This window comes from Pezoporus flaviventris, unplaced genomic scaffold (genome assembly GCF_033815535.1).
Source record: "Pezoporus flaviventris isolate CSIRO_AGI_PZ_B2104156 unplaced genomic scaffold, CSIRO_AGI_Pfla_v1 ptg000036l, whole genome shotgun sequence".
Taxonomy (NCBI): domain Eukaryota; kingdom Metazoa; phylum Chordata; class Aves; order Psittaciformes; family Psittacidae; genus Pezoporus; species Pezoporus flaviventris.
Genome location: NW_026892584.1, coordinates 32,793,920 through 32,819,613, shown reverse-complemented (window position 1 = coordinate 32,819,613; position 25,694 = coordinate 32,793,920). Strand labels below are relative to the sequence as shown.

Here is a 25,694-nt window from a genome sequence, read left to right as displayed (position 1 = left end):
AGAATTGACACTGTGTTTGTTACCAATAACATCGCTGAAGTCCTAACAGCTGCTTTGCTCCCTCAAGTGCAGCCCCTTTGCAGAGTTTTCCAGAAGAAGGGCTAAGCGCGTCGGAAGCACATTACTGCTGATAATAGTAATTAGTTCAGTAGAGCTCAAAATGTTTTGTAAAATATTATTATCCTGATTTTGCAACTCTGCAAACCCCAGCACAGAGAAACAGCCTCCTCAGCTCCGAGGCATTGCTGCCTGCCACGGCGATGGCCCTGGCCCCGCGCAGGGCTGCTGCCCCTCTCCCTGGAGCACATTGCTCTCTCCAGCTGGCTCCAGAAGTAGAAGGTATGTTTGCTCTGTATCTCTGTCTTCATTTTCACAAGCGTTAGCAAAGAGACTTAAGTAGATGGAGAAATGCACTGATGTGAAAGGAGATTGGGTGTTAGATTTTTGAAAAGCCATTGTTAAGCTAAAAAAGGAAACGGCAAGCTGTAAAGGTTGACAGAGCTGCTCTGTAAGGGACTCTTATTTTGCTGTGTACGTTTGTTTTCTCTTGCTTACTAAAGGGATAAAGTGCAATCTAGGTTTCTGAGAGAGATGGCTGATTAATCTGTCTGCCAGGTACATATGGAAATAAATTAGCAAATGGTGCATCTGGGATTAAACTACTGCAGAGATGATAAATTATTGCCATCTTCCATGGCTGTATTACTGAAGCTTCACTGGGTTCCCAGTACATGGTTACTTGCTATTCACATGGTATCACCGTGGCTGTGGAATGGAAAGCCTCTATATTTGAAGCAATTTTCTATGATATGCTAGTTTGAGAACAGATCTGGCCAACCTTAATAAGGATATGCAGGATACTTAGATTAAGTATAAGCGAAGAGATTTGATTTGGTCCTTCTGCTCTGCTGGAAATTCTGCTGGTTTCTGAGGGCAGGAATGCTCAGGAAGGGAAAGACAAGGACTTGCAAGAGGTTTTTCCCCTATCTGCAGTCACCCCCTACCCTTTACCCCAAATAGGAGAGTTATCTATGCTAGCACGAAATTGTGAGAGCCTGGAAGTGAGCATCCTCTGGCCTGAACCTCTCCCACACCCTCATCTTGACACAGATGTTGCTCCAGATTGCACAACTCCAGTGTATCTCTGAGATCAAGACTGAGATGAAACACCATGTGGGCAGGTGGTATTTGTGTTGAATCCTGATAGAGGCTTCTCAGCTGTGTTTCTGCCTCTGCTGCATTTTTCATGTCCATTTAAACTAATGTATAGCTGCTGGGCTGGCAGCTGAGACATACCAGCAATGCCTACAGCAGGACATGCAAGTGGAGTAAGTGTAACAGCAGACACATGGTGTTCTTCCTGGAGGAGGAAAGGGTCCACATGGACAGCCATGGTACAGGTCCACCGAGTTTTCAGGCTTGGCAGGGTGGAAGAGCCAGGCTTGAGCGACAGTTGCTGTGTGACTGTGCCCTCTGGTTTTCTTCTCCGAGTCACTTGTTGTGGTCTGTGAGTCAAGGACAGTTAGGATGTATGTGTTTGTAATTGATTAATACTGATGAGAACAGCATATTTCATTTTGAGATGCATGGGTGGATGCTGGGCTGTAAATCTGAGCTAGCGAGGACTAGCTCTGTTCAATTAATCCAAACACAGAAATATTTACTAGAAATAGATTTATCTTCCAATGACTTTATTTGCAAATTTTGGTTAACAACAACAGTTTGCTTGTAGTGTAATCATGTTAAGCAGCAAGTGGGACATAGTGCCGTTCTTGGCCTTTCCCATGAAGTGTTTGGAGCAGAATGCAGAGTGAGTCAAAGGAAGCACCGGCTGATGGATGAACAGATTGCGGCACAGTCATCTATTCTACTGCGCACTTTCAGGGAAACCCCTGCAAATTAAATGTGTGGTTTTTAAACGTACAGAGAAAACTAAAGAAATTACATTACAGGTGAAAAATTAGATGGAAATGTCTACTCCTATCTCATGAACAGTTCGGGAATAACTCCATCTATTCCATCTAAAATATTCTGCTTTAAGCATGCATTTAATTTGTGCTCTGGGAGAAAAGTCGAGTTGCTGAGATCAAACATTCTAATAATGATTTATTTAAATTTATTTGAACAAAGCAATGATGTAGTTGCCTATAGCGAATTGTTTGGAATGTGAAATGGTATTTACGAGCTGCTTCTCTCTATGAGTACAACAGATGATAGGGGATGCTACATAAAAAAAACCATAATTGTACATTCAAAATGGACTCTGATGCCATGTTTAGTACACAGGAAAGCCAGTTGAACAGATTGCTGAGTGTCTGATAAAATAATCTCCAGCTTGATTCTTCCTACGCTATTTATAGCTGCGTTTAATTTAAAATCTAGATATGTACCACAGATGACCATAACAAACATACCAGGGCCATGTATGATAATACAAATTGTTTGACTCACATTGCACATGTACAGAAATTTCAGCTTGCCTTGCAAGTGGAAAATCAGTCTCTGTATCTTCAAAATATGGATGAAAGGAGGAAAACAATTGTATTCCCCAGCTGCTGTGGGCATATGGGACCAAATTCATCCCGTCTGTTGAAGGTTATGGAGTTCCGCCAGGGATGACTTTGATCTTGTATGTCTAGCAAAGTGGAACCAATATGTCAGTGTAAGACATCCTGCTACTTCTGATGTTCTCCCAGTAAAGTGGCATCATTCAGAGTGGCTTGAATTTCCCAAGTGCCCGAGTCACAAACGTGACCAAGGTGGATATTTCAAAAGTGTTCTGCTTCTTTCTATGTCAGTGTTAAAGCAGTGAACAACAAATAGGCTTTTTTTGTCAATGAGGGCTTAAGCCTGGGGGCGGCTGGTACAGGTGAGCACCGATCAGCCCTAGGCACAGAAGGCCAAGGGCCATTTGAAGCATTTTAACAAAACACTGCAGGACAGAGAGCTGTTTCTGCATTCAGGTAATTCAAAGCATGTTGCACTTACAAAGCTTTTTTCAAATTGGGAATGGGAATGCCATGTAGGAATAATAGGGTTTTCTACTATACTTGCTTTGGCATACTAAGGCATCTCTAGATACGTGGTGATGAGCTGAGCCACAAAGTTTGCACTTAGCTCCCGTTATTTACAAGTTTAAGAGACATTTGAATCCCTTGCTTTGAACAGGGCTAATTTCCTGGTCCCCAGCAGCTACTCTCCTGGGGACATAAGACACATGAAAAGTAAATTTCCGGTGAGCACCATGTGAAGATGCGCACATCTGGCTATTGTACAAGAGCTGAGAAATTTGTGTGTGCAGAATTGTGCCTGTGGGAATCCTAGAGCGATTTGAGTAAAATAATGCTCTGTCATTTCATTAGGGGTCAGGTCACATTTTTGCAGAATTAAGCTCCTCCTGGTATATTCTGGACTAGTGTTAAGTGTAGGAAAGCTACGGCTGCTGCTCAGGACTTCGCTGGTGATGACAGAATGTCCAGTACCAGCCTGGCATATTAAAGGCAATAATGAACAGAAAGTAACTTTCTTTGGTCTCATATAGGCTGGGTTTTTTTTGGCCCTACTTGCTTATCTGAGTGAGGCTAGGAAAGTAATTTAAATGCTGGTGTGACAGATCTGCAAGTGAGAATTGCTGACCAACCTGGTGTTTATTGGACTGTATGAAAGGCAGATCTTGGTAAACACTGTTCTTCAGCATAGCTGACAAAATTTTACATAAAATTGTTCTGGGAGTTGATTGTGGACTTTAAAATTTAACTGCAGACATTTATAATCAAATTACTTAGCCCTCATTCAGCGTATTTTATTTTGAATTGGCTGTGCACAGAGAGCCACTCCAGTCTCTGTAAAGCTCATAGGCACTGTTACCCCAGAGTGAAGAGGCATACAGATACAGTAGACTTGCCACACAAGCAGCAACTGGAAGATCATCTATTTTGCTCTATTTATTCCTTTGTGACCACTGTCTTCTGCCTCGAGCTTTCTTGTCTGCATACTCTGCATTACTTATGGACTGCCAGGCCAGATCTCCAAAGACATCTGAGAGAGCCTGACAGGTTCACTTTCGAATCTTGACCAATGCTGGTTTGCTCTCCAAATCAGAATTAGCTGCACAGACCATAGCCCCTGGAAATCAGGTGAAGCTGTATGTGCCTTTTGCTTTGCTCTTTGGGAACTCATTCCTTTGCCTCAGCAGATCAAAATCGGGGAGATCACATGCCATTTACTGAATGGCACATGCTTCCTTCAGAAAAGTGCAGGACTTGGTTAGTTGTAATAGCTCACCTATTTAATGCGCTGGGTTATAGCTAACACTGTCATTTTTGTGTAATGAACTAAACTGGGATATCTGTCGCTTGAGGGTACTACAATTGCAATGGAGGTTTCAGAAGCTCTTGATCTGTCAGTGGCAACTGTAGCTCAGAGTCTTCAGCTGAGATAAAAGGTTTGTTTGCTTAACAGGATTGAACTTTCCTCAAAGAAATAATTGAAACAATAGGAGAATCACCCAAACCTGTGCTGAGCATTAGCAGATGAGCTGTTTTGAAATCGATCCATTTGGAAAGGAAATAATGTGCAGACTGGTCAAGGTAATGATGGTATTGGATGATAAAGTAGATGCAGGGGTGAAGAAAGCTTGTGAGGGATATGGTGTCACCTAAAAGCTTTGCAGAAGTGCTTTTATTACCCTGAATCAGCTTGGCTTTGCACTGACACTTAGCTGTTTGCAAAAGAATTATACCTGCTTCTGAGATAAATACATCTGACAGTGAACTCTTAACCCTCTTTCGCAGGCCCCTCATGGGTAGTAGCCATGGAGATCGAGATGCCTTCAATTTTTCTGCATACAGAGTTAGACAAAATGGGGTGCAGAACTGTGGTACATAATTTTTCAGTGCGCAGAACGCTTCAGGAAAATTACAGTCATTATTGAATGTAATGAAACCTGACAAATTAGAGTTTCATAGGCCCTCCTTGAGATTAGTGTGATCCATTAAACATGCTCTCTGACTGCTAAGTGGCATTGTCCCATTTCACCATAAGAACTTGAGAAATCCTGAGGTAACTCTGGCTAACAGCTGATTGAAAGTGCCCAATCAAGAGCTCTTTAAAGTAAGAGGAGAAATTATCCTGATTAACATTATTTCCAAGAAGGTGCTCTCTGAGTAGGCTGTAAATTGTGTTAGAAGCATTTGGGTATTGCAGGGAAGACCAAATTCGACACTGAAGTGGCCACAAAGTAATGTACAAAGTGGAGTGATCAGGGGAAGAACATTTTGTTGATTGTGGTGGGAAAATTGAATTACTCTCTGTTGCATAGCTATTCAGAATACATACGTTAGAGTGAATGGTGCTCAGTTTAAAGGAAGAGCAAGCGAGTATGAAGAGCAGAAAAAGCCCCTTTCCCAAATCCTTTTTGCCTCACGATTTACATCTTAAGAATGATTTCACAGGGAATAGGGTGGCACACTGGTCGTGAATAGCTAAGACATCCCAGTGTTGCAAACTAAATCAATACACTGCTGTTCTATAAAATGATTGCTTTTTCCCTGACTGATTTTGCATTAAAGACAGCCTTTAAATGATAGCCATTAGCATCTGAGACCTGGCCACTGGCGCTGACTGAGCTGATGTGAGAGAAATTGCAAAGGATCTGTGTGATATTTAGAGCTGGTACAATCCTTCTGAATTTCATACAGAGCTTTCAAACTGGGAGTCAGTGAGAGCACATGGAAGTTGCCAGTATGGGATAGAAGTCTTTATCCTGTGGAAGAGGGAGCACATGGAAGTTGCCAGTATGGGATAGAAGTCTTTATCCTGTGGAAGAGGTAGCACATGGATATATTCTACTGCCCAGTCCTCCAGGGCACTAGAACCACCTTAGACGCTTTTTATAGGCACAGGCATAAGCGAAGGAGAGAGTGCTGTGGCCGCAGATGAGCACAGTGGCAGTCCAGCAACAGATGCGCCTCTCCCTCACTCAGTTTAGTCTAAAAATCCAAATTCCACATCTAAGACTGGTATATAGTATATGTGCACTGGAGTCATGCAACTGCAGTTTAGTTTTGCTTATTCCCTCTCTTGGTCTCACCCACTGCCCATCCCATGTCCCAGTTTGGGAGGTGCTGCACACTGCTAGGCACAGTCTGCAGTGTCTTTCTGAAGCTTCCAGTGCAATGATCCATGGCACTGAAATGCAGTGAAAATTAAAATCTGGAATAATGGCAGGCATTAATAGATAATTCTGTAGTTCTGAGGGAAAGATTTAAGTGAAATTATAAATGTCAAATTAAGAGCCACATGACTACAATTTAATGCTAGAAGCTGTCTAGTCTGGTAATGTCATCTCATTTTATGACATCCTCAGTGAATAAAGCTAATCCAAAAGATTGATTTGTGGTATTTTTCCAGGATCACTTATTAAGAATGGCTCAGTTAGTGATACTCTGGGTGGTGCTTCAGCTGAAGCAATGGGCACTGGTATACTGGTAGTGTGCCATCATGACATATAAAGAAGAATTGAACCAAGAAGCACTGAAAGATTGAAAAGGAAAACAAGCATTTGAAATACAAATAAATTCCCATAGTCTTACCTCTGCCTAGAAGGAGTCTGTCAGCATGGCTAACATAGTGCAGAGCAGAACTTGATGGACATGAACACAGTCCCAGGGAAGTTAAGTTTATTTCCCCCCTAATCTAACTGCTTGTAAGCATTTACGGTGCCCACCCCTGTAATATCTGAGCTGTATTTGACATGGCTGTTCAGGGCTGGCAGCTCATGTTTGCTATCGAACAGATCTTTAAGGAAGATCTCTGGTGGCTATGATGTAGCTTATACATAAAAATATTTACGGTAGCTGCTTATATCTCCTCCCAAAAGATAAAGGACTTGAGCACACTCTGAATGCCTGGTACCTTCTCACCTCTCTGACATTCATTATAAACTGAGAAGCCAAGTTTTCTAAAAGCTATTTAGATGTTTTGTGCTGTAACTTTCTCTAATAGATATATTCCTATTGATTGCAATGAAACACACAGTAGAACAGAACAGATCGATTGAAAAGTAAAGTTAAGAGAGCAAGTACACTTCTTTTCCACTTACCGTAATGGAAACAGTTATGGGTGGATCTATCCCAGGCGTAATGCTGTTGAAGTCAATGGAGTTGTACCAGCGATGAATTTGGCTCCTAGTGTTTTGTTTTGACCTTTTCAGAAGGTTGCTCTGTAGGACCGAAACTATTAAACACAGCCAGTGATACCTTAAGTCGAAATACAGAAAAGGTAAAGCTAGAGTGCATAGCACCCTTTTCATTAAGGAAGAGGCCTGACTTTCACAGAGTGAGAAGGAAAGAATTGATTCCAGATAAGTGCTAAACTTAGCTTCAGGTTTCCCTGGTGAATAACAATCCCAAGTTGCCTGAGACTGGGACATCTCTGCATTCACGCATGGTTGTCTGGAAGGAGCTGCATGGTCTTTCTGTATGTCGGTGTGTCAGGACGGGTTTGAGATGCATGTCAGTTCCTGCAGACACGCTATTCAGTCACTCGTCAAAGATCCATGTAAACCAACCAAACATACTAACAATTCAAGTGTCCTGAAGTTGCTTGGCAGTGCTCCATGTGATTATCTTTATTAGCAGGTATTTTTGGATTTCAGCAGACACCACAGATAGTGCATGCACTGCAATTGTCTCCGGAAGGCATGGAGTAGTGCTGTGACTTTGGAGTGTTTTCAGTGTTAAGACATTCTGTTTTACATCTTCGGGTGCACTGATCGTGGCTAAGAGACAGCAGTGTGTCTTATGGCAAAAGACAGGCAGCAGTGCAGCTGAGAGTGAGCCCTCAGTACTGGTACCGTCTCCATCCCACTGCAATGCCCTTTTATTCTCCACTGAAATTTCCAGCAGTTACGGTGAGCCACACACAACAGGGACAGAGGCTTTGCTGTCCTCAGCCCAAAAGTGGGCTGTGGGCTTTTTGGGGGCAGTGCCTGATCCCAATCAAACAGACCAGGGCCTCTCCTTCCTCTTAGCTACTTGTACAGTAAATATGCTGATTTGCAATAACTTCTGATTTTCCCAGTGGGAGAGGGAGGAGTAGGTCTGAAGACTTTGAGTCACTTGCACCTACTTAGCATCCTGCACATGCAGGTGAGGTGAGAAGATTTCAGCGCTGACAACTCAGATTAAGACTGTTCATGTTAATGGAAAGTTTTATTTATAATATTGCTCACTGATTGCTTTTTTCTGTCATGTTTTAAAAGTAAAATACAACCTCAAATTTCTTATCTTCCCTAATCCTTGCACCTCATGATTCCTTTACTAAGTGAGGCTTGAGTGCCTCTCCTAGCAGAGGTTTCAGAGCAGAAGGCCACAGATCAGTCCCTCACAGCTAGGGCTTTCTTACTTTTGTAGAGTCTACTGCACTATGTTTACTAGTTTCTTCTGAAGTGTTATCATAAATAATTAAAGCTAAACTGTGCTTGTTAAATAAATGAGGAATGCATGTGTTCAGATGCATTATCTATGCTTTAATTGCACTCATTTGTTGAGGCCCTCCCCCCATAAGGAGGCAGAAGTCTTCTGCCTGAACGAAGGGCTGAGGGAGCTGAAGTACTGGGCCCTTGCTCATTTGCCCAAGAGTTGTTAAGACACGTTTTCAGAGCAGTGGTGAATGTCCATTGTGGTGAGATGATGTTCCTGGAGGCGGGCTTTAAAAATGTGCAGAAACTGTTTCATGGGGTGGAACCATTACAGAGGGAGTTTCTTACATGCAAGCTTCTGTTCAGCATACACAGGATGACCAGGTGAAGCCCATGAAGTCTCCCATCTCTACAGCCATGGGCTCATGCTGAGTGCTTCGCAGAGCTTGCTGCCTGCGGATGCTGCCGTCAGCATCCCTGCGGCTGGGCTGCAGGGCTCCCCGGGGCATTCCCCATGCTGCTTCCTCCACACAGGCCTCACGGAATCATAGCATGATTTGGGTTGGAAGTGACCTTAAAACTCATCCAGTTCCAACCCCCTACCACAGGCAGGGACACCTTCCACTAGACCAGGTTGCTCCAACCCCTGTCCAACCTGGCCTTGAACACTGCCAGGGATGGGCAGCCTTCTCTGGGCAAATCTGTTCCACTGCATCACTGTCCTCATAGTGAAGAACATCTTCCTAATGTCTAATCTGCATCTCTCCTCTTTCAGCTTAAAGCCGTTCCCCCTTGTCCTGTCACAACACACCATTATAAAAAAAACCCTTTTCAGATTTCCTGTAGGCCCCCTTTAGATACTGGAAGATTGCTGTAAGTTCTCCCCTGAGCCTTCTCTTCTCCTGCAATCTTCTCATGTGCTTTTAGTCTTTCTGTGCTTATGTAACACAAACATGCCAATGCACATGCTGCATATGACCTGAGGGGTGCCAGTAAGTTGTTGCTGCACAGCTGTAGGCACATGATGACTCTCGGGGTTCACTGATCTGTGGGATGTAGCATCCCTTTCAGAAAGCGATCCAACTTCATCTTAAAACTGGTTTTAAAACTAATTACTGCACAGAGTCTTGCAGCCATTCTGAGTAGTGATTTAAAACTCCTGGACTCAGTAACTCTATCTTCATTAGGAAGATCTGTTTTTATAATAATTGTCTCTAAAGAGGACCTGGGGGATTATTAAGAGATGGCATTCATTATCAGTAAAAATACCATGAAGAAATTTCCTAGACAAATGTTGATGTTCTGGACGATGTTAATTTTTTCCCACAAGGAAACAGAATTTTATTTTAAAAGCATAATTATCTTAATAATTATCTTGAAAGCTAAATTGGATTTTAAGGCTTAATCTGTGATTTAAGGCTTGGTTAGTGATTTCTAGGTAGTTGATACCTGCAGAGTAGAGCAGCTGGGAAAGGCTAAGGCTGGTTATCTGGGGGAAAAAAAGACACAAAAACCAACAGAAAAAAGGGTGAGGAGGAAGAGAAGTTATAGTGTCATTAGTAAAGAAAGGCTTTGGTAGGATCTAACATTTAGAAAGTGGGCTAAGTTGGAGAGAAGTGACCTCAGGCAGCAGAAACTGACTTTGGAGCTTGAGGGCTGAATTCTAGGAGAATATGGCAGATTGAGAACTAAGGATTTCTATTTTAGTTTTGGTTTGTTTGGGTTTTTTTGTTTTATATTAGGAGGGTTACAAGAGAGGCTAGGAAGATCTGCTGGAAGACGGTGCGATGGCTCAGTAGCTAGCAAGAGGACTTGTGGTGGCAGGAGTGAGGCTGGTAGATGGAGATATGGTAAGGCCGCTCTGGCTTGGCAAGAGATGGTCAGAGGAAGCTGATGAGCAAAAGGAACTGCAGCTGTGGCATTTCTGGACGTTTTCTAACTCTACAGCAGCAAGATTTGGTTCCGCAGCCAGTTCAAAAGCAAGAACAATACACTTGGTGCAAGGCAGCTGTAAGGTTAGTCAGATAGATGTCCATCTCTACAGTCACTGAAGGAACACGGGTATCCCTGCATACTTCTTGCAGCATCTGAAATGGCTTTTATTGGAAGACTTCTGCCTTTATAGAGGACATAATTATAGAGCAAAAGGGAATTAATAGCTTTTCCTTCTTTTTCCTTTCTTTTTTTTTTTTCTTTTTAACCTGCACCTCAAATTTGCCTTCTTGATGTTTATTTTGGTTACTGCAGCTTCTGAAGCTTTTTTATTCAGTGTTTATTTCTTAAACAGAGTGCCTGTGAATGGTCCAGACTCTCATGTCTGAGGCTGCAGGAAATATTTTAGTGGAAAGGAGTGGGAATGTGAATTTTCTCTGGGAAGACAAGTCTTCAAATGATTGATTGTATCTGGATGGAGGAGAAAGGAAGTGAATATTTCTTACGGCAGCTGAGAGATGGTCATGAGGAAAAGGAAGCCATTATTAATTAATCATCAATTATTATTTTAATATTTATGTAGCACTGTGTGACTGGTGCCCCACAGGGAACGAGGATCATCTCTCTGCTTGAGGAGCCTACATTCTAAATTTAACTGTGGTGAGGGCTGCTCATGGCAGATGATGTTTTTTCATCATTCCCTGCTCTGCATCAGCTTTTCAGTTGAATCCCATTTTAATTCCTCATCCCCAACAGAGGGGAGCCTGCGCTAAGTAGGAATGGTGAGATCAGAGTCTAAAAGAGCACAATCAATGCAGTAAACAGAGAGGCAGGATTAGAGGTCTGATCTCAAGAGTTACATCTTGCAATCCTTACCCATATTGCAATAATGTAAATAAAACCTTTCCAAGAATAAAGAGTGTAGGATTTGGTGCCAGTTTGGGAAGACCTGCCCTTCCTGGGCCCTCGGACTGGCATTCAAGTAGTTGGTTGGCTGGTTGGCTTGGGTTTTTTTGTTTTTTATCTTTCTTTCTTTCTTTTCTGCCCAAATTTTAAATTGACACACTTAACAGTGAGACCTGGTCTCTGTGGAACCAGTGGCAGCAGTACAGGGATGTTTCTCTTAGAGATGTTTGCCCTGACCTCACCTTTTGCTGAAGTCCCATTGCTACTTCTGTGCTCTGAAGCAATTGTTTCTAGGTGCTGTGCCTGTACCTGATACTACCCTCAGCTGGCAGCACTCACCAGGGTAGTGAACTCTAATAGATCTATTCTGATAAAACCCATATATTTAGTTCCTAGTAATTAGCTGGTACATCACAAGGGTTGTACTGTAAGGAGGTGGCAGTGCACTTGGAGTGGAGTGGATTTGAAAAGGCAACTGAAAATATGTAATACAGAGAGAAACCAACATTTATGTAAAGTACCTATCATTGTCAAAGTGTGGTGTAGTGGCTAGAACAGAAAATAGGAGTCAGTCTAGTGTTTATTTTTGGCTCCAGCATATCTGCACTGAAGTCAAATTAATTGGAGCTAAATAAAGAAATCTCTCCTTATATAGGATTTTTGATCCACTTTCAGAACTCTGTGACAGGGTTGTGCTATTTTGCTTTCCTAGAGGATGATCTAAAAGCATGGAAGGAAGTTGCTATCTTTTGTATTAATGCATGTAAGATTTCTCCCTAAGCATCTGAGCTAGCATGAGACGTATGAACTCTGTGCTGGCAGGGATGACTCTGTGGAAATCTATAGCTATTGCCAGATGCCAGTCTTGATCAGAAATCTGTTGGCTCCACAGCAGTTTTACGCAGATATTTTCCCTTGTCAGGTAACCTATTTAAATAGAAGAAATACCATGTTACAGTCTTACAGAAGTTGCTGGGTAGATAATCCTTCTTCTGCAGTGCAGAAACCCAGGGCAAACCCACAAGTTTTCATTTATTAGTACGTTTCTCTTTATTTAAATAAAAGTGAATATTTTGAATATGACTTTTGCTTTAAAAGTCTTTAAAAAAAACAAACCAGAGCAATTTGTTGTCTCCAGGAGCATGCCCGTGTAGTCCTCTGCAGAGGTACTCAACTGCTGTTTGAAGGTATCCCAGTGAACTCCATAGGAGCTCTCTTGGAGTTCAGACACTTGGACCATGAGTTTATCTTTGTGCTGGTGTGGACACATTGCTCACAGGACGTGCTGTAGTTTGGCTGTCCCTACCCTGTATTGTGCTGGGGGTACCACATGAGAAGATGTGATTCCCCTTTGTTTCAATTAGCTGCCAAATCTAAATGATTGCTCATACAGACTCCTCAGAGTGGAAGCTTGCTAATAGTTTTGGTCAAGTGGCAAACTAAACATATGGGAAACGGCTTCTGCAGAGACAAGATTTGGCAGTGGTTTCATCCTCTGGAATGGCTTGAGCCTCCATCATGCTGAGTGTGCTCTCTCAGCCTGCGCAGAGCTTGGCTCTTCCCTTTTGGGAATCAGAACCTCCTGTGAATAGGACCTAAACCAGTACTTGCAGTACAGAGTCCTGCACAGAAGAAAGTGTGTAACAGTCCTGCAGAAGTGTGTAACAGAGTCCTGCACAGAAGAAAGTGTGTAACAGGGTGTGTTACCATCTTGTCCATCTGACCTGGTTTTGGCTGTGATGGAGTTAACTTTCTTCCTAGTAGCTGGTGCAGTGCTGTGTTTTGGCTTTAGTCTGAGAACGATGCTGGTAACACACCGATGTTTCAGCTGTTGCTCAGTAGTGCCTACCTTTTCAGTCTCATGCTCTGCCAGTGAGGAGTGGCACAGGAAGCTGGGAGGAAGCAGAGACAGGACACCTGACCTAAACTAGCCAAAGGGGTATTCCATACCATACAACATAATGCTCAGTATATAAACTGGGGGGAGTTGGCTGGGAGGAGCCGGTTGCTGCTCAGGTCAGGCTGGGTATTGGTCAGTGGGTCATAAGCAATTGTACCATGCATCACTTTTTTTTTTGGGGGGGGGGGGTCCTGGATTTATTCCTTCCTCTCTATTTCCTTACTACTATTAATATTATTATTGTTGTGTTATTATCATATTTTACTTTTATTTCAATTATTAAACTGTTCTTAACCCACAGGGTTTTACCTTTTTTTTCCAGTTCTCTTCCCCATCCCACTGGACAGTGGAGGGGAGTGAGCAAGTGGCTTTGTGGTACTTTTTTTGATGGCTGTGGTTAAACCCCCACACCATCTGAGTTAGGAATGAAAAGCAGAGCTATCAGAGGAGAGGGAGACACCAGTTTGGTTGTGTGCATTGATATGTTCTGCTGGCTGCAGAGCAGGATGAATGCAGGACTAGTGGCAGCCACAGATGGTTTGGCCATAGAATGACTTGGATTGGAAGGAACCTTGAAGATCACCTAGTTCCAACCTCCCTGCCATACTGGTTTGTGTAATGGCTGAGGGTCGCGCTCATTTCTGTGCAGGATGTTACCCCTAGGCAAGACAAGGGTCTTGTAAGATGAATATCCTGCTATAGTTGCTTTCCCCTCTCACAGGCATGCTGTGTTGGCAGGGAGAGACAGATAAACCTTTAGGCAGGGCTTTAAGGTGATGCTTTTGAAAGTACCTGGAGACTGTGGCAGTACTCACCTCACTGAAAGTCAATTAGAAGTCAGTGAGGCTTGGGCTTTTAAACCCTTCCAGGGCTTTTTTTCCAAGTTACCATCAGTACTTGAAAATCTAATCTGTTGACTGTGCCTCCATTGCACCATCCATCTGAGGATCTCTGATCAATGCTGAAAATATCTATAAATCTGTAATACCTTATGAATTCTCTGTATTGACTTGAGTTTTGGGATGTTTTCTGTATAAGTATATTGATTTAGGTTAATGGGAAAAATAACCCAGTCAGTAATAAAAGCTGATGACAAATCAGGTGACAGGCAGTGCAAGGATGGAAAGATCCTGTGGGCAAAGGCCAGCAAGTTGGTGTGAGTGGCTTGTGTGGCCAGTCCTTCCCCCACTGCGGTGAGAGGCAGTGCAAGGAGACTTGCTTAAGGGAGAGCGGGATCTCCTTGGGAGCTGGTGAACAAGTCAGTTTAGCCAGGTTACCGTCAGTGACACCAGGTACACCTGCCTGCTCTTCTTTATCTGACTGTTAAGTAGCAACTTGGGTTTAAAGGGGCTGTTCTTACCACTGCCACAAGCCTCTGCCAGAAGTCCAGCAGAGTCCTTGCAGTTTGTTAGATAAACAGGGGTCATACTGCAGGTGCTGCTCCTCAGGGCTGCCTCTGGCAGTGGGAATAGCTGCAGGATTGCACCTGGGATAGAGTGATGCCTCACACCCGAGCAAGGTGCAGTTGGAACAGCAGAGGTACCACTAACTGCAGTACATTACCTATATCCCATGCTGATGGAGGAAATCCCATCCAGCAGCTGGTATACATCTGTACTGTTTTGCCTGAAGCTATTCTGGCAAATAGACTGCAGGGAAAAATATTAGTGATCTGCAGGAAAAGCCTGGCTGCCTGACATGGATGTAACGTTAGGCTTAGCCGCAAGACCGAGAGCAGCAGAATTTGTAACCTGAGTATGTTTGTTCTGGTCAAGTTCCCTGGGATATTAACTCGCATTGTTCTAACGCAGTCTCTTGTCCTTGTGGTTTATAAAGCACCCGAGCTTTTTTGCCCTGTTAATTTCCTGAAGCAGAGTGTATTGCTTTCTTGTTTTAAATAAAGCTCCTGCTCTATTTTTGAATAACATAATGAGTGAAAAATGACTTTATCCATCCTGGTGGCAGTACAGCAATTTGTTATGCTGCCAGCTGGAGGACCTGGATCAGAAACAGATTTGGGTTCCCAGGCTGCGTGCCAGGGGAGCTGAGACATATTTTAGAGGTGATGTACTTGGACTCTAGGGGGAGATTGTTGACTGAACTGAGCTGCTTTCAAAAACATCCTGCCAGCTGAGCTGCAAAACACTGCTGGGCTTTGCCTCAAAATGGACAGGTCTCTTGCCCATGCTGTGCACGGTGCTTAGGAGCTGCTCCTGGGAGCTGTAAGTGCCGGTGAAGAATTCAGGATACTCTGAGTGGAAATTCAGTTCTTGCATGTATGTTCACCCTTATTTATCAGTTATTATTGCATCAATTCAAGCACAAGGAGGTCATGTATAACAATGTTGTTGCAGGGGGTTTGCCCTTTTCACATGGAGCTGACACTTGAGTAGGAGATGATGCAAGGCCATTGCTTCCCATATCACCACCCTGGACTTGACCTAGCCCTAGCCACTCTTTGAAAGCATCCTCTCTTTGTCCTTTCCACATAGTCCTTCCCACCGCACTCCATGATCCTTCCTCATTCTCCCAGAGCATTTCCACCTTGGCCATGCTCCTGCTGTCCTAAGCAGGTGCCATCTGTGAGCTGGAGGCTGCAGTGTGCACTGGAGCACCTCTGAGAAGTTTGGTGACTCTGATGCTGCTGCTTTTTTAAAGGATTGAACCTACATAGGGCCTGACGTCTTACAGCTTGTGTCTGTGTAAGATGGGATCTTCCAGCTGCTGTTCTCTCCATGGATAAAGATACCATCAGCTGGAATGATCTGCTTCCACATTTTGTAGGGACATATTAAGTGCTTGGAAAAACTCCAGGTACTTGAAGTGAGCCTGTAAAGGGAAAACTACAGAGTGAGACTACAAGGGAAAGTATGTTGTTAGAACACAGTTTTCTCCTGTCTGGGTAGACACAATATTGATAATTTTGAGTGTGCAATTAGATGGTCACTGATACGTATGTTAGTTATGTTTTATTGTTTATGTATGTGTGGAGTTCCTTCGAAGAATAAAATACAGAATATTAGTAGCATTGTCGGAGCAGTAGAAAATCAAGAGGAATCTGTGTAGACATGAGTCATATGTCCTAGATTTACAATAATGATTATAATACAAGAAATAGGGGTTTCAAGTGAAGCTATCAGGTGGCAGTTTTAAAGGAAGGGAAGAACTTTTTTCACAGTCCATAGTTAAAACATGGAACTTCTTACTAGAGGCTGCTGTTGATGCCTAAGCTTACATGAGCCTTGTAAAAGTTGATAGACTAAAAAGTATCTTTGGATTTACAGCATACTACAGCATCTGACTGCATGTTTAGCTGAAGCTGTTAAGTAGCAGGTCTCTGGAATATACAGGAGGAGGATGCAGAGTGTCACTGCATTTGCCCTGCTCTTCCTTAGGATGTGGCTGGAACCAGCATGTGGCTAAGAGGAGCTTTGGTCTGACCGGCTTCTTAACTCCTACAGTAATGGTTCAAGGGACTTACGTGACAGGGGCATAGAGAGTGAAATAAGGTAGAGAATTGGATGCTGATTTATTTAGCACTGGCCAAGTAAATGCAAGCTTGCAGTCAAATAGCGCACAAGAGCCACAGTGCACTGGGGTAGCTGAGAGCAGCTTCAGCCTACTTCCCTAAGGACTCTGCAGGCACCAATATCACACTTCCCACTCATTTGCCTTATTTCATCTGCCTGACCTATGAAAGAAGAAACTCTGCTCAAGTGGAACCCATTAACCTCATTAAGGACCCTTTTTGGCTACCTGACAACTAAAATCCCTATCTTGAAGAGATTTGAGCACATACTTGTCATGGCGTGCATGCCACACACACCTCCCTCCCTGTACACACGTGCTTGCTCACTCAAGGAGATCAGCTGCTTGACAGGGGCTGTTCTGGAAGTCCAGAGGGGTTTGTAGATGCCAAGTCAGCATGTACAGGTGTGTTAGAACATCCGTCAACAAAATCCGGTACAAGTACACCATCCTTCTCCAAATCCAGTGGTGTGCACCTAAGTGGCCAAATTTACCTTACTGTCCTCTTGTTTCCATGTTGTCTTTTGAACTTGTCTGTTAAGCATTTTGAAGCAGACAGTTGCTCTTCATTTGCTTGTTCAGTACCCTGCACCACAAGATCTTGACCCGAAGCTAGGGAGCACGTGCCAGGATTATTTTTACAGAGCAGCTTCTGTGCCAGGGACCACTCCTCACGCTGGATTAGTGGGGAAACTCCAGACAGACAGTGTCTTTAGGTCCAGTTGTAGTACTGTGCTTCATGCATGAGTGCAGCATGTCTCTGGCTTCCTAAATCTGATGGCTGTGTATGAGACTCCAGAGTCAAGCTGTGTATGAGGAGTGTGCAAGACCAGCGCTGCATCAGAAGAGCAAGTAATAAGTTACTGATGGCAGTGCTTGTTCCAGCCCATTGATTTTGCCTTCTCCTCTATTACAAAAGTTGTGACAACAGACAGAAGTAAGTGAAAGTAAGGGTAATACATGTATTCTCTGGCCTCATCTATTCTCTGGCCTCATCTGGCCAGTGTGTATGGTCTTTCTCACTCTGCAAAGCTGCACTCTCCCACTGACTGCCCTGTAATCACTGGAGCATATAGAAGTTAGCTTGCTTTGGATCGGGACCTGCGAATGGTAGTGGATGGGCAGTGAGTCAATTTCATATATATGGAGCTGTGCATTGTGCAATTCAGAGGGGCCACAACTTTCACTTTGAGTTGAATGTGTAAGTTTTTTGCTGTGTGAACATCTGAATTTGCTGATTTCCACTACGAAATATCTACACTTTGTTGTAACAGTATGGTCAAAGCATAGAGGAGCCCAACCTTCCTGACAGATGAGCACATGCTGCATGCACCATGAGAGCCGTGACACTATGTGGTTTGGAGAGCCGAGAGAACAGAGGAGCTGCAGGAGCAGTTTTCCAGTAGAGATAACAGCTGCACATGGCTGAGTTTGCCCTGGTACTCGGGGTGTACCGATCCAGCTGATCCAGCTTCCTTCACCTCAGGGACATCAGTGGCCCTGAAGTATTGGTGGGGAATACCCATTTAGCTGGAGCTGGCTTTGTGCCCTACCTACGGCATGGGACTCCCACATGAATTTGCTGAAACCCGTGTCTCAGGATCCCCCCAGTTGACCTCTTAGGTCTAAGCCATCCAGGGCACCAGTGCAAGAGTCATGGCATTGACCAGTCAGAGGATGCATTGGCAGTTGTAGCCAAGTGCTGGCTTTGTTGCACACAGTTCAGAGCTGTACCGTCAGTTTGTTTGCTCATCCTCCCCCAGATTTGGCATTCCTCTGATTTTGTAGCCAACTGTAGGTTGTTTTTATTTGGATCAAATCATGCCTTGGGGCAAGGCTGACATCACTGCTGGGCCTCATTAGGGAAATGAGGAGCAGGGTGTGGGGAGCCTGCTGCTGGAAGCACCTCTGTTTCCCATCATTGAACTGAGAGGTGAACTCCCCTTGCCAGGCAGGTTAGTGGGGTCCAGCATGTGATAGGGTTTCAAAGCAGCCCTTTGCCAACACCCTTTAGCTATAAGGGGCTCAGGAATCTCATGAGGTGGAGAACTTTTGTCCTGGTTTTGAATGGGATAGAGTTGATTTACTTCCTAGTAGCTGGTGCAGTGCTGTGTTTTGGCTTTGGTCTGAGAATAATGTTGATAACACACCAATGTTTTAGTCGTTGCTAAGTAGTGCTTACCCTAAGTCAAGGACTTTTTAGTTTCCCATGCTTTGCCAGTGAGGTGGTGCAGAAGAATCTGGGAGGGAGCAGAGGCAGGACAGCTGACCTGAACTAGCCAAAGGGGTATTCCATACCACAGCACATCATGATCAGTATAGAAACTGGGGGGAGTTGGCTGGAAGGAGCTGATACTGGTTAGGGATGTACTGGGCATCGGTCAGCAAGTGGTAATTGTACTGTGCATCACTGGGTTATTGCTCTGTCTCTTTTTGTTACCTCCTTTTTCATTACTACTAATATTATTATGTTGTTATTATATTTGACTTTTATTTCAATTATTAAATTGTTGTTATCTCAACCCATGGCTTTTACCTTTATACCAGTTCTCCTCCCCATTCCACCAGGGGAGGGATGGAGGTGCGCAGGTGGCTGCTTGGTGCTGAGTTGCTGGCTGGGGTTAAACCATGAGAGCCTGTGATAAGTTAAGACTTGCCTGCTACGTGGTGTAGGCTGCTCTGTTGCTGTCTTGTGTTGTCAAGGGGGTTGTTTGGGTTTTTTTAATCACCATTTTAAAGAGCAGTACTATCACAGCAGCTGGGTTCCTGTGTATCTCTGGTAAATGCAGAATCTGGATGTGAAAAAATGAAGGGTAATCACATGTTGTAAAGTTCTTCAAGTAGTGCAGAAGTTCTTACTCTCCTTAGTTACAGCATTTCCAGCTTGGAAGAAGGACAGGGTTTAGTGAAAATTATTTCATTTTTAAACTTCCCTTGCTAGCCCTTTGTTTTCCTTGTGTAGATATTGCTGTGCTGTTGCCGTATGTCTCCTACACTTCACCTTGGTTTATACCTTCCACAGGGACTGGACTTCAGCTATGTAATTCCTGGCTTTCCCTTTTATCTAGTTGTTTCTGACCTTTGGAGTTGCGTTGTGTAACCAGAGGTGCAAGTAATAACATTTTTCCACTAGAGATCAGACGCATGTCATATGAGACAGTGTCTTTAGTGCCATTCTGTAGTTGCTAGTTCAACATGCAGCGAGTCACTAAATACTGTGAGCCATTAATCTTCCAAAGAAATGTATTGTTTGAAGAGAGCCAGTGCCTGTTCCAGTCACCCCAGCTGCAACCACCACTGCTTCTGCCGCTAACACTGAAGTACAGCCTGTCTCTTATTTCATGCTAAAGAGGGTAACAAAAGCATTCCTAGAAATAGGCTGTTTCTAAACATATCAGAAGCTTGTTTGGTCCAGCACCTAAAAAAATGGAAGTGTGTTTTCAAAGTCCTCTGGTTTCATTTGGCACAAATCACAGATGTTCACAGAAGTATCAGTAAGCACAGGCTGTGGGTATGGACTGCTTCTCATTAAACATGCACGTGCACTTGTCTTCTTCTTTAGACCTGGCCTTCATTTTGAGGTCAAACTTTAATTTCTGAAGAATGTAATTCAGAGCTATTTATAGCGCTTTGTGATTACCTGCAACTACTAATGAAAAAGACTTGGCAACTGAGAAGTAAATACATAGCAGCTGCAGCTGCTTTAACTCTGCTGGAGGTAGTAAAAAAGAAAGCCTAAACATCCGAGCAAATTTAATAAGGGGGCAGAAGCAAGCGAAGTGTCCGTTTGATTGCAAGATGTTTTACAGGCAGAAGCCAACACAGGAGGCTCCAGATCCCTGTATTTAAAGTTTACTTTGCTGTTTGTCTTGAGTGGGGTCAGTGTTGTAGTGAATAATTTATAGGCAGCATGAATGAGCTCATTAGTCACCTTTTCAGAGCTTAAATGAGTTCTGTGGTTGTCATTACATGGGCCTTGTGCTCAGCGGCTGGTCAGGAGGGTGGCTGTCAGCTGGCTGGGTTGTGGCAAGACAGCCCACCTCCTTCCAGCCTTGACTGACCTTTGTCTTCTACCGAAATCTTGACTCTGCCAGCCGGTGCTGGCCCAGTAACCTGCAGGGGTTTCTCCACTGATAGGTTGGTTTTTTTTTTGTTATATGTGATGTTTGTTTGGTAATGTGTTGTTTTTGTGTTGTACTTCTTTTATCAGTTACGGAAAAAGTACTGAAGATGATGTGACAAGTGATGAGGAATAAGTAAAACCCTCTACTGCGTACAAGCAATAGAAGTGACTTGTCTTTTCAAACGTCCTTCAGAATTTTGTTATAGCCATAGCATCTTTCTGTCCTTGAGATGCCTGTGGAAGTGCTAAGCTGTGCCGGAACTAGCTGAACCTTAGAAGGAGACATAAGTATCAGTGTTTACAGGACTGCAGATTTAAACAAACAAGCAAACACAAAATGCCAAGATTATTTTGTATTGCTTTGGCTGCCGAGGCCCGCTCCGTCCTTGAGGCATCCTTGTGAGAGCCCTACAGAATGAGAAATCTGCTTGTGAAAGACCTGTGAGGTGTTGCCAGCACCGTTCCTCCCAGATGGCTGCAGCAGTTAGCTGAAGTTACCTGTTGCCAAAAAGACTGGAGCAGTGCCAGAAGACCCAGCATAAATCATGCCCCAGTGGAGAAGTCAGCCCATAATTGTAATGAACTTCTGTCACCATAGAGACACCAAAAGCTGTTTGCAGGGAAACCCACCTCACAGTGATTGTGGCATTGGGGGGTGGTTCTCTGGCCATAGCTGGCAAAATAAATTGCTGCTGGGATGTGGGTAATCTAGTTGTGTTTTTTTTCTGTGCCAGCTTTTCTCATTGCTTCCCAGATCTTGCTTACCTGCTCTGCCTGGTGGCTGCTCTCTGGTTCAGCCACAGAGTGCAGTTTGTCTGTGGTTGTGGAGGGGAGCACAGAACAGCCAGCAGCTTTGTGCAGATTCTACTGACTTCTTAGTCCTTCCACTGCAATCTTTCATTGCTTTCCATTCCTTGCTCCTGGATGCGTTTGGTAGCCCAGTATATAGTACTGAAAACATACCAAGGGTAGAAGTCTGCTGAATCATTTTACGACACTTTGCTTGTTTCCCAAAACCTTCATCCTCTCAGCATCCCTTTGCAGACACAACTGTAGGTCAGATGTGCTTGTCCATTATTACATGACCTCATACAACCTCTTGTAGCTGTTCCTGCGTTGCTGCAGTTTGAGAATCTGGACCTGCATCTCACAGGATTTCCTCTGGGAACAGTGTTCAAGAAACTTACAGGAAGAGTAGTGCTGTGTGGTGAATAAAAGAAAGTACCCTGGAATATCCTGTGCTACAAAGAGCTTGAGATCAAGCTGGGACTCCGTACAGCTGTGGCTGGGAAATTCACCTGGTGCAGGCAAGTGGTCAGGCACAAAAACTGCCTACTAGCTTACAGCACCTACTGATAGCAAGCTGTGTTTAGTGTCAGTTTCAAACATCCCCGGCTGCTGAGATGTGAACACAAACTTCACTACTTGTGGGGTCCTGGTGCAACTTAATTTTGCAAGCATAGATACACAAATAGAAGGCAAACTTCTGAAGTCCTTGATGAAATGAACAGCTTGTATGCAGGAAAACTCAGGCAGGAGTCAGGATATATTGTCCAAAAACTTAGTTTTAGAAATTCAGTTTGGCAATACAGTTTGGGAACTTTATCAAAAGAACTTGGTTCTCCATTACAGTTTTCCAAGGAACTTGTGATCTTTACTTCTATGCAGTGTTGGCTGCTGCTTTTCTTCCACTTTGCTTTCAAGAACAAAAATACAGTTGATTTCTGGTTCTGCTGATTACTTGTAAGTTGGACTTCAGCTGCCAAATGGTGAACGCTTACGTTGAGATAACTCCAGGCCACATTTTGCTGCTTTACACCTGTACAACAGATAGCAGAGTCCAGGCACCAAACCCCAAAGAATTTTCTTTTTTCAGCCTCTTCAAACACTGCAGCAGTACCAGAAATACTGGCTCATGTTGCAATTACTGCACCAGCTGTGTTAGGTTAGGTGTGATTTCATCCCAGTATAGCCATTATAGTGGAAGACTCCAATAAAAATATGTTTATGGCAGCAACATTGTGCTTCCCGCTGGCTGGGCTGCTAAAATAAGTGGCACTGGCAGAAGCATCCAGCGTAAGTTAGGTTTGTACTTGTTGTGCTCTTATGTTGTTGTAATTACACTGTGAAGGCATCTCTTACATGGACCCAATTTAACAAACGTATGTAGGACAAACTAGCATGCATGATACACCTCTCCCACTGCACTCATGTACAGAAACACACTTGCTGATTGCTTGTCAACTGTATGTAATTTTAGTGCTAAGTATGGTCATTTATTTAGAAGCTGTGTTACTACAATAACATCGTACATGTGCATACATTATTTTACATAGGAACTATTTCATAAGTCTGGATTCTATTGTAAGAAATTTATTATATTTTAGGCTGTGAAACAGAACTACTATAGAGACACAGCTTCATATAGAAGCTCCTTTTCTCACCAATTCAGTTCTGTTTCTGTTGGGTTTTGCCAGCTGGGGCAAATGAGAACCTGAAGAATAATTAAATGAAAGGTTGGGAAAATGCTCTGTAAATCTGATTCCATGGTCTCAAGTGAATAAGCAGAAGATAGATCTCCTGTCAGTAAGCTGGAGTAAGCTGGGACTTCATTGAGTGTGCAGCTTGTATCTTTAGCTAGTGTTTGGGGTGGGAGAGGAAAGGCTTTGCATGCTTGCAAAAGAGATGGGGCAGAAAGGCAGGGTACAACTGCGGGCCAGGAGCTGCTCTTTTCCCTCGTGTGAGGCACTATCTGTCAGTGGGTTAGGTCTGTTAACTTCTGAATGAGGCACCAACTCTGGCTGTTCGGAGGGAAATTCAGATACAGCTGTTTCTGTGCCCCAAAAGTGGGCATAGTGCAAACAACGAAACCATGCTGGTCTGTCACCATTAAAAATAAAGAAGTGTTGGCACTGCAGGCTCTGTGTGAGGGACTGGAGGAAAACACTGTGAACAGGAGTTGTGAAAGAGGAAACCAGCAAACAGATATTGTATTCATGATGTAGTTTTTAATAGTGCCCAAAGGTATTTGGTGTGCGTCTGCTCTGTACAAGATTAAATCTGCTGCCTCAGAGAAAATAGAAGTTTAGAAATGGCAAGACTGATGGAGGACACCAATCATTCTGCATGGGGGAAGAATGGGAACAAAATGAGATGGCCAGTACGGGGTGTTAAGGGCCTAAGATGTGTCCCACTATGAGGGTCTGATCACTGATTACTGGGGGGCAGCAGTCCTGTCCACTTCAGTCTTAGAAAGGTACCCCACACATCAGGAGCCTTTCAGAACTGGGAGGTTTTTGTGTACAGCTGCATGTCAAATTGTAAATCCTAATGAGCACGCTTAGTTGGCAAACCTGCAGCAGACTTCAGGGAAGAAATCTGACTCTGGTGTAAAGAGAATAAACATTGATGAGGATGATAGTCATGAGGATATTATAATTGGAGATCAGGTTAAGAATGTGGGCTTAAAGGGGAGGATAAGAAGTACAGGTCTGTTGAAAGGTGAGACTGGTGAGGTCAGAGTACAGAAAGTAGAAATACTTAGTGAGATCATGTGGCATGGTCCTAATACTAGCAAAGGAAGATGTTCTCAGCAGAGATGGAGATGGAAGGGGGAAGACGAGCTTTGGAGGGCTGATAAAGAGCCGGTGACCTTTGCTGGCTTGATGGCTTGTGGGATGTTATCAGGGAATCTAATCTAGAGGAGGATAAGAGATAAAGGAGTATAGGGAGATGGCTGGAAATCCTCATTAAATAAGATACTGCAACATCTGCAGTTGGTATTCTGAAATCCGAGTGGAAAGATTAGACTGTTGCATATTAGCCCACAAGGCTAAAGTGCAGCTCTGCACTGTTGGTACTCCTAATCGGCCTTCAGTACAGCAAACACTTTGGTGTTGATGTACAAACAATTTTCATCTGTCAGTGTTGCAAATCTTTTGCTAAATGAGTTATTCCTGTCTTAGAAATGGGAAAATCAACACCTTAAGGAATTTGGTAGCTTGCTGTTGTGGTTTAACCCCAGCCGGCAACTAAGCTACACACAGCCGCTTACTCACTGCCCCTGTGTGCAGACGGAGAAGAGAACTGGAAAAGTAAAAGTGGTAAAACTCGTGGGTTGAGGTAAGAGACAAAACAGTGTAACTCCAAACGCTAACCCCCTCTTTCTTCCTCTTCCTCCAGCTTTATATGCTGAGCATGACATCCTGTGGAGTATCCCTTTGGATAGTTGGGGTCAGCTGTCCCAGCTATTTCCCCTTCAAGTTCTCATACACCCCAGCCTGCTTGCTGGCAGGGTGGTGTGAGAGGCAGAAAAGGCCTTGACTCTGTGTCAGCACTGCTCAGCAGAAACAAAAACATCCCTGTGTTATCATTACTGTTTTGAGCACAAATCCAAAACATAGCCCCATACTAGCTACAGTGAAGAAAATTAACTCTGTCCTGGCCAAAACCAGCCACTTGCCTAAGATTGCAGTGAGTTACTAGATGGCTATACATTGGATGTTCTGGTGCTGCTGTTGTTAATGTAGCCAGTCACCAGTGATCTTTCAGTAGAGCCACATGAGAGTATTTTCCTTTCTCGAATTAGTCGTAGTAAGTATACCAGCAAAGAGTCAGAAGAAGCTGGGGGACAAAGTACCAGCATTTACCTCGCTGCTGGTGTTTTATCTCTCTGGAAGCCAGCAGTTCCAGTTGCTGCTGAGCTCAGGGGTGAGAGGGAGCCAGCAAGAGGCTGCCCCATCACCACTACCTCGCATGGGGCACCACAGTAGGAAGCTCCATGCCAGCCCTCCAACCTGTCATGCAATCTGTCCCCCTGCTCTCCTGGGCTTCTTCATCACCCACTGCTGGCCCCTGCACTTGGTCATGCTGGCTTTGCTCTC

General features: G+C 43.8%; 1 protein-coding gene across 2 annotated transcripts in view; it reads left to right on the top strand.

Annotated features, from left to right (window-relative positions):
• The window catches only part of FOXN3 (forkhead box N3), a 217,177-nt gene that overhangs the window by 42,682 nt on the left and 148,801 nt on the right, over positions 1-25,694 (top strand). The window contains exon 1 of one of the 2 annotated variants that reach the window (XM_061463820.1): positions 304-1,503. The exons of the other annotated variant lie outside the window; for it this stretch is intronic. The gene's annotated coding sequence lies outside the window, so the exon portion shown is untranslated. Of the gene's footprint in view, positions 1-303; positions 1,504-25,694 lie in introns of those variants that run through there. 2 annotated transcript variants of the gene reach the window in all.